This window comes from Lathyrus oleraceus, chromosome 6, assembly GCF_024323335.1.
Source record: "Lathyrus oleraceus cultivar Zhongwan6 chromosome 6, CAAS_Psat_ZW6_1.0, whole genome shotgun sequence".
Classification (NCBI taxonomy): Eukaryota; Viridiplantae; Streptophyta; class Magnoliopsida; order Fabales; family Fabaceae; genus Lathyrus; species Lathyrus oleraceus.
In genome coordinates, this window is record NC_066584.1 from 506,504,306 (window position 1) to 506,518,551 (window position 14,246).

At 39.7% G+C, this 14,246-nt stretch overlaps 1 non-coding gene and 1 pseudogene across 1 annotated transcript; both read right to left on the reverse strand.

Moving 5' to 3' along the window:
- Window positions 1-684: 684 nt before the first annotated feature.
- On the reverse strand, window positions 685-791 carry LOC127098839 (small nucleolar RNA R71). Its single transcript, XR_007793527.1, has one exon. It is a non-coding gene; the product is annotated as a small nucleolar RNA R71 (small nucleolar RNA).
- An 11,788-nt stretch (window positions 792-12,579) lies between these two features.
- On the reverse strand, window positions 12,580-12,679 carry LOC127099139 (uncharacterized; annotated as a pseudogene).
- Window positions 12,680-14,246: the final 1,567 nt, after the last annotated feature.

Consider the following 14,246-nt stretch of genomic DNA (forward strand, 5'->3'; position numbering starts at 1 on the left):
TATCCCATTCTCGACTCACCCAGTCGAGCGATCAAGTTTTTGGCGCCGTTGCCGGGGACTTTTATTCAATCGATATCGTAACTCTTCCGTTACGCTGTAGAGACTAAGGTTTCTTTTTCTTCTATTTTCTTTCTTTCGTTGATTTGTATGCCACGCACTCGCTCTCAAGGCGAACCGCTCTATTTACGAATCAACGATATCGAACTATATCTCCGAGTCTTACGACGAATTCGGGAATATCGTGCAGAAAACAATCTCCCTCCTATAGACCTTCCTGATCTCAAAGATTTTCTTTCTTTAACCGAGATGGCAGAACCAGCTCGTGCTCTTAGAGATTACGCCGCTCCATCGCAAGATGAACCGCATTCAAGTATTGTTCCACCCGCAATCGAAGCAAACAACTTTGAACTTAAACCTTCGTTGTTGCAGGATGTGCAACAGAACCAATTCTCTGGAAATCTTACCGAAGATCCAAACCTTCATTTATCCGTATTTGTTCAATACGCTGATACTGTTAAAGCTAATGGTGTCACTTCAGAGGCAATTCGACTTCGTCTTTTTCCTTTCTCATTAAGAGATAGCGCTAGAAGATGGCTTCAATCTCTTCCCTCCAACTCAGTCACCACATGGAACGAGTTGAAGAAAGTTTTTCTTGCCCGATATTTTCCGCCAAGCAAAACAGCTATGTTAAGAGCCCAGATAAATGGGTTTAAACAGAAAGACAACGAGTCTCTTTTCGAAGCATGGGAAAGATACAAAGACATGATGAGACTTTGCCCACACCATGGTTTGGAAGACTGGTTAGTAATTCACACATTTTATAATGGTCTCTTATACAATACAAGGTTAACAATAGACGCCGCTGCAGGTGGTGCACTAATGAACAAACCTTATGCTGATGCTTACCAGCTTATCGAGAGCATGGCCCAAAACCACTATCAGTGGGGAACCGAACGAACGAATGTGGAAAAACCTCAACCGAAAACTGGCATGTACGAGATAAGTAACCTTGATCACGTCAATGCAAAAGTGGATGCTTTGGTCCAGAAGATTGAAAGTTTAAACGTATCGCCTCCAGCAGCCGTGGTTGCTATAACTCAGAATTGCGAGGTCTGCGGAATCCAAGGCCACACTCCTGCGGAATGTCAACTCTTGACTGGAATCCAAGCAGAGCAAGTAAACTATGCTCAAGGAAGCCCCTATTCGAATACCTATAACCCAAATTGGAAGAACCATCCAAACTTTTCATATAAGAGTAATAATGCTTTATACGCACCTGGACAGTCTCCAAATCAAGCCCCATCTATATCTCCAGGATATCAGAAACAGAATCCTAACAATAATACCCCTAGAAAATCCAACTTGGAAATCATGATGGAAAACTTTATAGCTTCCCAACAACAAACCAATAAAGATTTCTTAAACCAGAACATACACACTGGCGAACAACTTAAACAACTAGCAAGCAAAGTAGATGCCCTGGCTACCCATAACAAAATGCTGGAAACGCAAATATCTCAAGTAGCTCAACAACAAGCACCTACTGCTGCACCAACTGGTACATTCCCTGGACAGCCCCAACCCAATCCGAGAAGCCAAGCTCATGCAATTATATTGAGAAGTGGAACGGAAGTGGAAGGACCGTCTGACCCAAGGATAGAAAACCAAAACCCTAAGAAATCTACTGAGGAAAGTGAACCTAAGGAAAAGGAAGAGAGTAATAAGGAAACCCTAGAAAAGAGTGAACCTTATGTACCTCCACCACCTTACAAACCACCTATACCTTACCCTCAAAGGCTTGTTAAAACCAAAGAGGTAGGCCAATTTAGAAAATTTGTTGATCTCCTTAAACAATTAAACGTTACAATTCCGTTTACCGAAGCTATCACGCAGATGCCCTCATATGCTAAATTCTTAAAAGAAATTCTATCTAATAAAAGGAAACTTGAGGATAGCGAAACCGTTACACTCCCTGCCGAATGTAGCGCTATAATCCAAAACATGCCTCCTAAACTCAAGGATCCGGGTAGCTTCTCTATACCCTGTCACATAGGAAAATTTGTCATCGACAAAGCCTTATGCGATTTAGGAGCCGGAATTAGCGTTATGCCTTTATCCATATGTAAGAAACTGGAAATGGGAGAATTAAGACCGACCAAAATGTCTGTGCAATTAGCAGATCGTTCCATCAAATATCCTGTAGGAATCCTTGAAAACGTTCCCGTACGCATAGGTCAGTTTTACATTCCCACTGACTTCACAATTATGGACATTAGAGAAGATGATACGACACCTATTATACTAGGAAGACCATTCTTAGCAACTGCCGGTGCAATCATAGACGTAAAACGAGGACGACTCACCTTCGAAGTAGGTGAAGAGAAAATTGAATTCATTCTTTCCCAATTCTTGAAAGCACCTGCAATAGAAGATACATGTTACTTCATGGATATCATCGATGAATGCATAAAAGAAGCAGAGTCAGGAGAAGACAAATCATCAGACTATCTTTTAGAGGACAAATCTAAACAATGCCTAGCAATAACACCGGACCCTACGCAGTGTCTTAACAAACCAACACCTGATTTGAAAACACTTCCCAAAAATCTGAGATATGAATTCCTAGACTTAGAACTTGAACGACCTGTGATAGTTAATGCAGATCTAGGAAGACTCGAGACAGAAAAACTCCTACATATCTTAAGAAAATATCCAACCGCACTAGGATACCACATCACCGATCTCAAAGGAATAAGCCCTTCTATTTGTATGCACCGCATCATGTTAGAAGAAGACTGTAAAACCTCTAGGGAACACCAGAGAAGACTAAATCCGATCCTAAGTGAGGTAGTAAAGAAAGAAATAACCAAGTTATTAGAAGCAGGTATTATATATCCTATATCTGATAGCAAATGGGTTAGTCCTGTACACGTTGTACCAAAGAAAGGAGGCATAACCGTTATTGAAAACGAAAAAGGAGAAACTATAACTAAACGAATCGAATCGGGATGGAGAATGTGCATTGATTATAGGAAACTAAACAAAGCAACCCGAAAAGATCATTTCCCTTTACCATTCATTGACCAAATGTTAGAACGATTAGCTAAACATTCACATTTCTGTTATTTAGACGGTTATTCAGGCTTCTTTCAAATACCAATTCACCCTGATGACCAAGAAAAGACAACATTCACATGCCCTTTTGGTACCTTCGCGTATAGACGAATGCCGTTTGGTCTGTGTAATGCCCCTGCAACTTTTCAAAGATGCATGATGGCAATATTCGCCGACTTTCTCGAAAACATCATGGAAGTATTTATGGATGACTTTTCTGTATACGGACAAAATTTCGAAGAATGCCTTGAAAACCTGGAAAGAGTTCTTGAACGATGTGTAAAAGTAAACTTAGTACTTAATTGGGAAAAGTGCCACTTTATGGTACAAGAAGGAATTGTTTTAGGACACATCATCTCGAACAGAGGAATTGAAGTAGACAAAGCCAAAATAGAGGTAATCGAAAATCTTCAACCCCCAAGAACCGTGAGAGAAGTACGAAGCTTTTTAGGACACGCTGGTTTTTACCGACGATTCATCAAAGACTTCTCTAAGATAACTAAACCCTTAACCGGACTGTTGATGAAAGATGTTGAATTCATATTCGACGATAACTGTTTAAAAGCATTTCAAACTCTTAAACAAGCATTGATCTCCGCACCCATTATGCAGACACCAGACTGGAATGAACCATTCGAAATAATGTGCGATGCCAGTGATTATGCTGTAGGTGCTGTTTTGGGACAAAGAAAGGATAAAAAGCTTCACGTTATATATTACGCTAGCAGAACCCTGGATGAAGCACAGATGAATTATGCCACAACCGAGAAAGAACTCCTAGCAGTGGTATTTGCGCTAGATAAATTTTGTTCTTACCTGGTGGGAGCCAAAATAATAGTTTACACTGATCACGCTGCTATCAGGTACCTTTTAACAAAAAAGGACGCTAAACCTAGACTCCTAAGATGGATCTTGTTACTACAAGAATTCGACTTAGAAATCAAGGACAAGAAAGGAACTGAAAACGTAGTAGCAGACCACCTCTCTAGACTTGAGAACCTTGAACCAGAAAGAACATCCATTAATGATGATTTCTCGTATGATAAACTCATAGCTACTTTGGAAGAGAACAACTCCGACATGCAAGTAGAAACCACCTTAGCTATATCTGTCATACCATGGTACGCTGATCTAGTCAATTATTTAGCTGCCGGAATAGTTCCACCTACTTTATCTTACCAGCAGAAGAAACGATTCTTCCACGACATAAAACACTATTACTGGGATTATCCCTTACTTTTCAAAAGAGGCCCCGATGGTATTTTCCGTCGATGTATACCCGAAGAAGAGATAGAAAATATAATCCAACACTGTCACTCTGCGCCTTATGGTGGACACACAAGTACATCCAAGACCTGCTCTAAAATCCTACAAGCTGGTTTTTATTGGCCGACTATATGGAAGGACGTACATGCGGCTATTAAGGAGTGTGACAGATGTCAACGCACGGGAAACATATCTAGACGTGACGAGATGCCACAAAAAGGTATTTTGGAAGTAGAGATTTTTGACGTGTGGGGGATAGACTTCATGGGACCCTTTCCATCCTCTTTCGGTAACAAATACATACTCGTGGCAGTTGACTACGTATCAAAATGGATCGAAGCTATAGCTTCTCCAACAAATGACACCCGAGTAGTAACTAGACTCTTTAAAAATATAATATTTCCGAGATTTGGCATCCCAAGAATAGTAGTCAGTGATGGTGGATCACACTTTATATCCAAGGTACTCGAAAAACTACTACTTAAATATGGAGTGAGACATAGGATATCAACACCTTACCACCCTCAAACCAGTGGACAAGTGGAAGTATCTAACAGAGAAATCAAGCAAATACTAGAAAAAACGGTCGCCACTTCAAGGAAAGATTGGTCATTGAAATTACCAGAAGCTTTGTGGGCATACCGAACTGCTTATAAAACTCCCATAGGGACGACCCCATTTAAGCTCATTTATGGAAAATCCTGTCACCTCCCGGTAGAATTAGAACATAAAGCCTATTGGGCTATTAGAAATTTAAATTTGAATTATAAAGCCGCCGGTGAAAAGAGAATCCTTGACATAAACGAATTAGAGGAACTCAGAAGAGATGCCTATGAAAATGCCAAAATCTATAAAGAAAGAACAAAACAATGGCATGACAAGCGTATATCAAGGAAAATCTTCAAGCAAGGCGACGCAGTACTTTTATTTAACTCTAGACTAAAGTTATTCCCGGGAAAACTACGATCCAGATGGTCAGGACCTTTCCATATTACTAAAATCTTTCCCAGTGGAGCGGTAGAAATAAAAGGACAATCTACAGAACCGTTCACCGTAAACGGGCAACGTCTGAAACATTATCACTATGCGGAAACCAACGAGGATTCGCAAATTCTACACTTAGACGAAACGCCCCCAGGACTCATAGACTATATTTAACAGTTTCTTTGTCGAGCTTGCGACATTTAAACAAAGCGCTTAGTGGGAGACAACCCACAAAATTAATTTGTTATTTTATTATTTTATTATTATTATCATTTCCCTATTTTTCTCTTAATTATTCTTTTAATTTCTATTTAGTATTCATTATTGATTTATTCAAAAAGAAAAAAAATATATATATATATAATAATAATAATTCTTTTCTTCTTTCGGCATTTGGCCAAATCCTGACTTAAACTCATGTTTCTTTTCTCTAGCTAACACTAACCAGATGGGACATTCTGATCGTATGGGTATCAAGTTCAGAGGAATGGCTCAGAAACAAAAGTTTGAAGAACTAGCCGCTAGAGAGATGCTACCTAGTTTATATGCTGATGATTGGGCTATGACTGCCCTTGGACTGAGACAGAGTGTCCTGTTTTTGCTGAATCAGATAGGATGGGAGACCTCCCCTATCCTGAGACATTTCACCACCTACCGGAGACTCACATTAGAATTCCTTAGTTCATTAATCTATCTACCTAGCCATGGAAAAGGAATTAGCAGAGGTTTTATCCAGTTCAGAATGTTCAATATGGAATACCAATTTAATATTAGAGACTTCACCAACCTTTTGGGTTTTCCTACCTCCGTTGATACATTCACTGTAAGCCAGGAAGAACTTTTTGAATATAGAGAGCTTGAACATTTTTGGGGTAAGCTGACTGGAAATGATGAGCCCGAAGAACATGAGTTTCTCTCTGGAAACATACATAACCCGGCTTTTCGCTATTTCCATAAGATCCTGACCCACACTTTATTTGGGAAAAAGCCAAATAGTACTTCAGTTTCACGTGATGAACTCTTCATCATATTTTGTGCTTCCCAGAACCGTCCAGTAAACGGTGCTACTTTTATGTTAGCTAATTTGGACCACCTTATCCAGGATGAGCGAGCACCCATTAGAATAGGCGGTTTGATCACTATGATAGGTAATGCTATTGGACTACGTCAGCCTATGCTTGACCTTAGCCCTTTTTGTGGCATTACTACTATGAGTATACCTTTCCTCTTCAACACTATGTTTATAGCAAACATAGGGTCTGATGAGTTTGAGCTTATTATTGATAACCAGGTTCTCTGCCTATTCACCATGCCCGATCCTAGAACTAGTGTTCACAACCAAAGGAACTGGCTCTATAACCTGAATGAAACCCCAACTCCTGCTGGATCCACTGGATCCATCCAGGATTATGAGATTTGTGATGACTATGAGCACTATGTTGACCATATCTCTCTTGCTGAATCTGACCCTCAGACTCCTTCCGGCTACTATGATATTGATCCTCCTCCTCAGCCTGCCCTGACCGAAGAATCAGTCATGCCTGATCTCCGACATCATATACCAGGAACAGATATTAAAACCGTCATTGAAGCCTTGATGTCAGAACAAGACGCCCTCAGGGAAGATTTCCATAACTTCAGACTTGAAATCCTAGAATACATGAGCAGCACGGCAAGTCAGTTACGTATGTTACGGCATCATGTTAACTCTTTTACTCCTCCGGCCAGAGATCCGAAGATAGATGGAATTTAGTTATTTCTCTCTAAGTTATTTAGTTTTAGGCTAGGTTTTTCATTAATGCTATTTGAATTCATGTTTATTTCTATTTCATTTCATTGTTTTCTTTCACTGTAATACATTATGATCATTTTTATTGAAGCTGTTTAGTTAATTTTATTATGCAGTGGCTATTATGCTCTACTGTTGTTACCTACTATTATTATTATACAAAGCAAGTAAGCGTGCACAATACATTAAAATTGCAGCCTAAAACTGATCATAAGCAAAATGAAACATTAAAATACGTTACCAAAGTAATTCTGCGAAGCGCTACTGGAGCCTTGCCAAAAAGGACTATGTGACGAGCGTCACACACTCCATGACGAACGGCACGCAAAACGCCTGTTACGAGCGTCACAGCCTTGTGACGAGCGTAACGCCCCTCAGACATGTGAACGTTAGGGAGCCGTTGGAGACGAACGTTACACCCCTTACCTTTTTACATTCCCCATTCATTTTTCATTTACCACACTTAATTACTTTTCAACCACTTTTTCTTTCTATCTTCCAATCCTTCTCCTATAAATACCTACCAAAACTTCCTTCATTCACCACAAAACAATTCTCTCATATCAAATATACATTTCTTTTTCTTTCCAAATCATCCCTTCAAAAATTCATCACAATGGCGGGAAATCAAAATTTCGGAAATATCATCTTCCGATCCGGAGATGACAACTATCAGCAAGAGCAATTCGAGCGCTTCCAGCAGCGAGGCGTCGCTTCCACCAGGTACCTCGATTTAACTTGTTTACAACAATTAGGCTTACTCCAAGGTATCGAGTGGATGCTCCGTAAAGCCGATTTAACCTTCCTTTGCACTCATAACCAACCCACCTACCCTTCCCTAACCTTAGAATTCCTAAGTTCTTACGACTACACCACTCCCGCCGGTGAGGGTGAATTTCTGACCGGTACCGCAACCTTCCGCATGTTTAACACCGAGTACTCTCTAACCCAAAACCAATTGAGTACCATGCTACAATTTACCACAGAAGGCCAAGTCTACCCCAGAATCCCTCCCGACCTAAACTGGAACACAGTTGGCGTTTTTGACCTTTTTAAGAAAATTTCCGGTATAGAGACCTACAACTGGGAAGAACTCCTTCTCTCCCACATCCATAACCCCACCATCCGTTATTTTCTCCGTATCTTGCAAAACACAGTTTTTGGTAGACCAAACAACAGCAAGGTCAACTCAAAGGAGTTATTTTTCCTCCAGTGCGTCTTCGAACCGCAAGCCCAGGTAAACGCCGCCTCCTTTCTCTTTCATCATATCCGCACCTTATGTGCTAGAGGCCGGCAACCCTTTATAATTGGCGGATTAATAACCTCCATAGCACTTGGCCTGAACCTAGGGGATAGACTCCAAACTTTAGAATCCCTACCTCCCCTGTCTATGGATATCAGCTATTGCCGCTCCAGCCGCCTGATTAAAAACAGAGTAGGCGGAGGCTATTACCTTATGGTGAACAACCAGGCTGTCCCAAGCGTTGTTCTGCCAAATATCGCCCTAACTGATGTCACAAACTCCGACCGCCACCTCTATGATCTAAACGCTCCTGAAACCACCGAGCCTTTACAAACAAACCCACTAACAGATGAGTTTGAAGAAATGGAACAAGGTGATCATCCTCCTACACAACAATCAGTCCCGCTCAACCCTTCCAGAAATGCAGCCGGCCCATCCTCCCAACGTCGTCGACGAAGAAGGCCTGCGACCAACGACGACATTATGGATGCTATCGATGGTATGCAGACACAGAATGCAGAAATGATGCAGATGATGCGTCAAATGCAACAGCAACAGGATGCTCGGAATGCCATAACCGACCAGCGGTTTACTGAATTGTTCAGCAGGTTCGACAACTTAGACATACGTCAAAGATCACCAGGTCCAAGAACCAGAGGCGGAAGGCAGCCTTAGTTGTTATTTTCTTTTTCCTTTCCATCTTGTATTTCATTTCCTTAAAACATTGAGGACAATGTTTAGTTTAAGTATGGGGGGGAAACAATATTCTTTCCATTCTCATTTTTTCAATTATGTACTCTCCCTTTCATCGTTATTTCCCTTTTTTTTAAACAAACAAAAAAAAAAAAAATTTATTTTAAGTTAAGTTCCTAAGTGTGAAAAATTTTCTATTATCTATTCCCCTCAATTTTCTTGAGCCATAACAAAAAAATTTTTAACACACCCAATAAGTATAAAGGTTGCTTACTCTATAAAATTTGAGTGAAATCAAAACAAAAATCATTACCATAACAACGCTCTGAGAACCTCAATATGTTAGATCAGGATAAAAGTACCTATTATACCGATTCCTTGAACTTTTAGTTCTATGGCAACCCCAAGTAGTTTATACAGAAGTCAGCACCATCTTAATAGCAAACTACGTGGAGAGCCGATGAATATAAGTGAATGATCCCCAAAGTAACCTAAAATATATAAATATATCAAGAAATGCACTAATTAAATTAGGTGATCCTTACCAGATCATTTAATCTAAAGGTTGCAGATCATGCAAAAGCACAATACGAAAGACCCATTATGAGTTGGTTCAGTAGGAATCTGGTACTGAACTTGGTAGGGCGGACTACGGTTCGATCCCCCGCAATTTGCAATGGACTGAATAATGAAGTTATCCGACTTATGTACCAGAACTTCTAGCTAAAAGCGGATCATAATCACTAACCGGTTACTCCACTATGTGCGCGAAAAGATAAAGGGCTTAATGTGATTTCGCTAGAATGAAAACGGGTAAAATAAGACTAAAGGAACCAGGATAGCTATCATAGGGTACTTGAACTGATTTGCATAAGGTAAGGTTATCTAAGTTGTAACGGTAGTTGTTGATGTCAAGATTAAACTCAAATCCTCCTAAACAAAAATCCATTCGCGACCTAGTACGAATTGATGTGTGCTTTGAAATTTCATCTGGCTAAAACTTTTAACAAGTTCTATACTGAATGTTGCTTGAGGACAAGCAAAGATTTAAGTATGGGGGAGTTTGATAACACGAAATTATATCACATTTTAAGACTTAATTTAATTAGATTATATTATCATTTACTTTAATTTATCCCATTTTATCAGATATTATGCAGTATTTCTTTTCTATTTACATCAGGTACCCATTTTGAAGCAAAAGTGAAAAAGGGAAGAAAAGGAGGTGTAAAAAGCAATAAAAAGGAAACAAATAACCAAGACCAAGCCCAGCCCAAAGAAGGCGCACGTTGTCCCTGTGACGGGCGTCACAAGGAGTGTGACGAGCGTCACACTAAAAGCACTCTTGTGACGGACGTCACACATGGTGTGACGAGCGTCACACCAGTCCACTAGCTTTTTGGCGCAAGTTACGCTCTCAGAAGAATGGAAGTAACGTTGAGGACTTCGTGTCCTATTCCCAAGCCGTGTATTTAGCCATGCTGAAGACTCGTAGGAAACGCAATGCAGTTACCAAGGCTATTATAAATAGCCATCTCACAAACCTAAAAAACTCTCAGTTTTTGCACGCCCAGTTTGCCGAAGCTCTGCCAAATTTTCTTTTCACGCCTTTGCTTATTTTTCTTCCTTTCCAGCGCTTAGCATTGTTTATTTTATTTATTTCTTTTGCAAGCTTTACATTCTTTTTCCCTTGCAAATTTACCTTTCCAGTTTTAGCTTTTAGATATTTTTCGCATAATAGTTTCTACACCGGAAACTATTGTGCAACTTTATACCGGAATTAACCTTACGTTATATTCCAGTTTTATTTCCTTGATTTAATTTACTGTCTAATTGAAGAATCCAAGAACAAATCCTACCGGCTTGTGGTGGAGTGTTCAAGACCATTGTATTACGCATTCAGGTTCTTTAATTGTTATTTAATTTTTAATGTTTTATTCTATTGTTTATTCATATTGCCTGCCTGGAATGAGTCTGTTTATGCATGATATAAATTCTTATTTATTTAGCATGTCTGGCTAATTTGCCTAGGTATCGGTATGTAAAGTAAGCAGAATAAGGGATCGAGACTGAGTCGGTCTATCTAAACTTAAAATCAAAATCAATCTTTTTATGGTCTCAACTTACAGGTTTAATAACAAGATTTTTTACAAAAGTAAAAGACATAAAGAAGTTAAAATCAATAGAGCGAGAGTTTGAGATTTTAACTGGACAGTGTAAGTTAGGCATTAATTCTAGATCAGGGCGAGAGCAAGTTTTAGAGTTAATTAAATTCTGACCTTTTCCAAAAAGTATTTTTAAAGATTGAATGTGAGGACGAGAGTTAAGCATTTGGATTTAATTATATAACCTAAGTCAACAGAGCGAGAGTTTGAGATAAGGGTGTTTAAAACGGTCAGTATTTTCTTAAAAAGAGTTTCTGCAACTTTATTGTTTTCAAAATATGGTTTTTGACTTAATTATAAGTGACAGCAACATTAATATAAAATCATGGTTTATTCAACAGAGCGAGAGTTTGAGATAGAACCTTTAACCAATAAAGTTAACCGAAACGATTCATTTTAAAACCAAGAAACCGACAAAGACTTGATTCCCTAGTTTTGACGAACTACATACCGATATCCGTTTTATTAATATTTAATCTAGATATTAGTTTAGCTCTTAGCTTTTCCCCAAACAATCAAACATTTTCACCTTAGATTTACGTAGTAACCTTAGATAACGGTATATCGATTCATAAGTCCCTGTGGGATCGATATCTTTTAAAACTACGCGATAGAACTGTGCACTTGCAGTTTGTATCCCATTCTCGACTCACCCAGTCGAGCGATCAAGTTTTTGGCGCCGTTGCCGGGGACTTTTATTCAATCGATATCGTAACTCTTCCGTTACGCTGTAGAGACTAAGGTTTCTTTTTCTTCTATTTTCTTTCTTTCGTTGATTTGTATGCCACGCACTCGCTCTCAAGGCGAACCGCTCTATTTACGAATCAACGATATCGAACTATATCTCCGAGTCTTACGACGAATTCGGGAATATCGTGCTGAAAACAATCTCCCTCCTATAGACCTTCCTGATCTCAAAGATTTTCCTTCTTTAACCGAGATGGCAGAACCAGCTCGTGCTCTTAGAGATTACGCCGCTCCATCGCAAGATGAACCGCATTCAAGTATTGCTCCGCCCGCAATCGAAGCAAACAACTTTGAACTTAAACCTTCGTTGTTGCAGGCTGTGCAACAGAACCAATTCTCTGGAAATCTTACCGAAGATCCAAACCTTCATTTATCCGTATTTGTTCAATACGCTGATACTGTTAAAGCTAATGGTGTCACTTCAGAGGCAATTCGACTTCGTCTTTTTCCTTTCTCATTAAGAGATAGCGCTAGAAGATGGCTTCAATATCTTCCCTCCAACTCAGTCACCACATGGAACGAGTTGAAGAAAGTTTTTCTTGCCCGATATTTTCCGCCAAGCAAAACAGCTATGTTAAGAGCCCAGATAAACGGGTTTAAACAGAAAGACAACGAGTCTCTTTTCGAAGCATGGGAAAGATACAAAGACATGATGAGACTTTGCCCACACCATGGTTTGGAAGACTGGTTAGTAATTCACACATTTTATAATGGTCTCTTATACAATACAAGGTTAACAATAGACGCCGCTGCAGGTGGTGCACTAATGAACAAACCTTATGCTGATGCTTACCAGCTTATCGAGAGCATGGCCCAAAACCACTATCAGTGGGGAACCGAACGAACGAATGTGGAAAAACCTCAACCGAAAACTGGCATGTACGAGATAAGTAACCTTGATCACGTCAATGCAAAAGTGGATGCTTTGGTCCAGAAGATTGAAAGTTTAAACGTATCGCCTCCAGCAGCCGTGGTTGTTATAACTCAGAATTGCGAGGTCTGCGGAATCCAAGGCCACACTCCTGCGGAATGTCAACTCTTGACTGGAATCCAAGCAGAGCAAGTAAACTATGCTCAAGGAAGCCCCTATTCGAATACCTATAACCCAAATTGGAAGAACCATCCAAACTTTTCATATAAGAGTAATAATGCTTTATACGCACCTGGACAGTCTCCAAATCAAGCCCCATCTATATCTCCAGGATATCAGAAACAGAATCCTAACAATAATACCCCTAGAAAATCCAACTTGGAAATCATGATGGAAAACTTTATAGCTTCCCATTTGACACATCTGTCAGTTGTTCATGTTTGTTAGACCAACAACCAACCTGATTATTTCGATCCTAGCAATAGATGCAAAAACTTCCTCGAAGTCGATTCCTTCTTTCTGAAGAAATCCTTTCGCCACAAGTCTCGCCTTGTGTCGAATCACTTCTCCTCTGGGATCAACTTCACCTTGCATACCCATTTCACATTGATTTCCTTCTTGTCTTGGGGCAATTCGACAAGTGACCGAGTGTTATTGACTTCGATTGACTTCAGTTCTTCGTTCATTGCTTTCACTCACTTCAAATATTTCAATGCCTCAGTTGCATTGACTAGTTTAACATTTGCGTAGAAAGCATAGTGTACTAGCTCACCTTCTTCATTTACTATATTATCTTATGTAATCACACATTTTTGCAACCTTATAGACATGTGTCTTATTCTTTGAGGTCTGCTTGGGCTTGCTTCACGTCTGACTTCTTGTTGAACTTGTTTTTCGACTTCACTAGCCGGTTCATCATATAAGATTCTCATTGAATCCTTCTTATTTTTTCCAGTCTAATCCCATTCCTTAAGCTCATTTATGATCACGTCCCTACTGATCACCACTTGCTTATTCACTGGGTCGAACAACTTGTATCCTTCAGTCAAATGATATCTTATCAAGATCATCTGACTCGACTTGTCATCAAGTTTTCTTCTCAACTGATCTGGCACATGTCTATGTGCTATAAATCCAAACTCCTTCAAATGACTCAAGTTAGGCTTGACATCAGACCAACATTCTTCTAGCGTGATTCCTTATAGATTCTTTGTCGGACATCTGTTCAGGATATATATCGCAGTCGACACATCTTCTCCCCATAATTCTTTGAGTAGATGCTTGTCTTTCAACATACTTCTCACCATATTTATGATGGTTCTATTCTTCGTTTCTGCAACTCCATTCTCCTATGGAGTATAGGGTGGCACCACC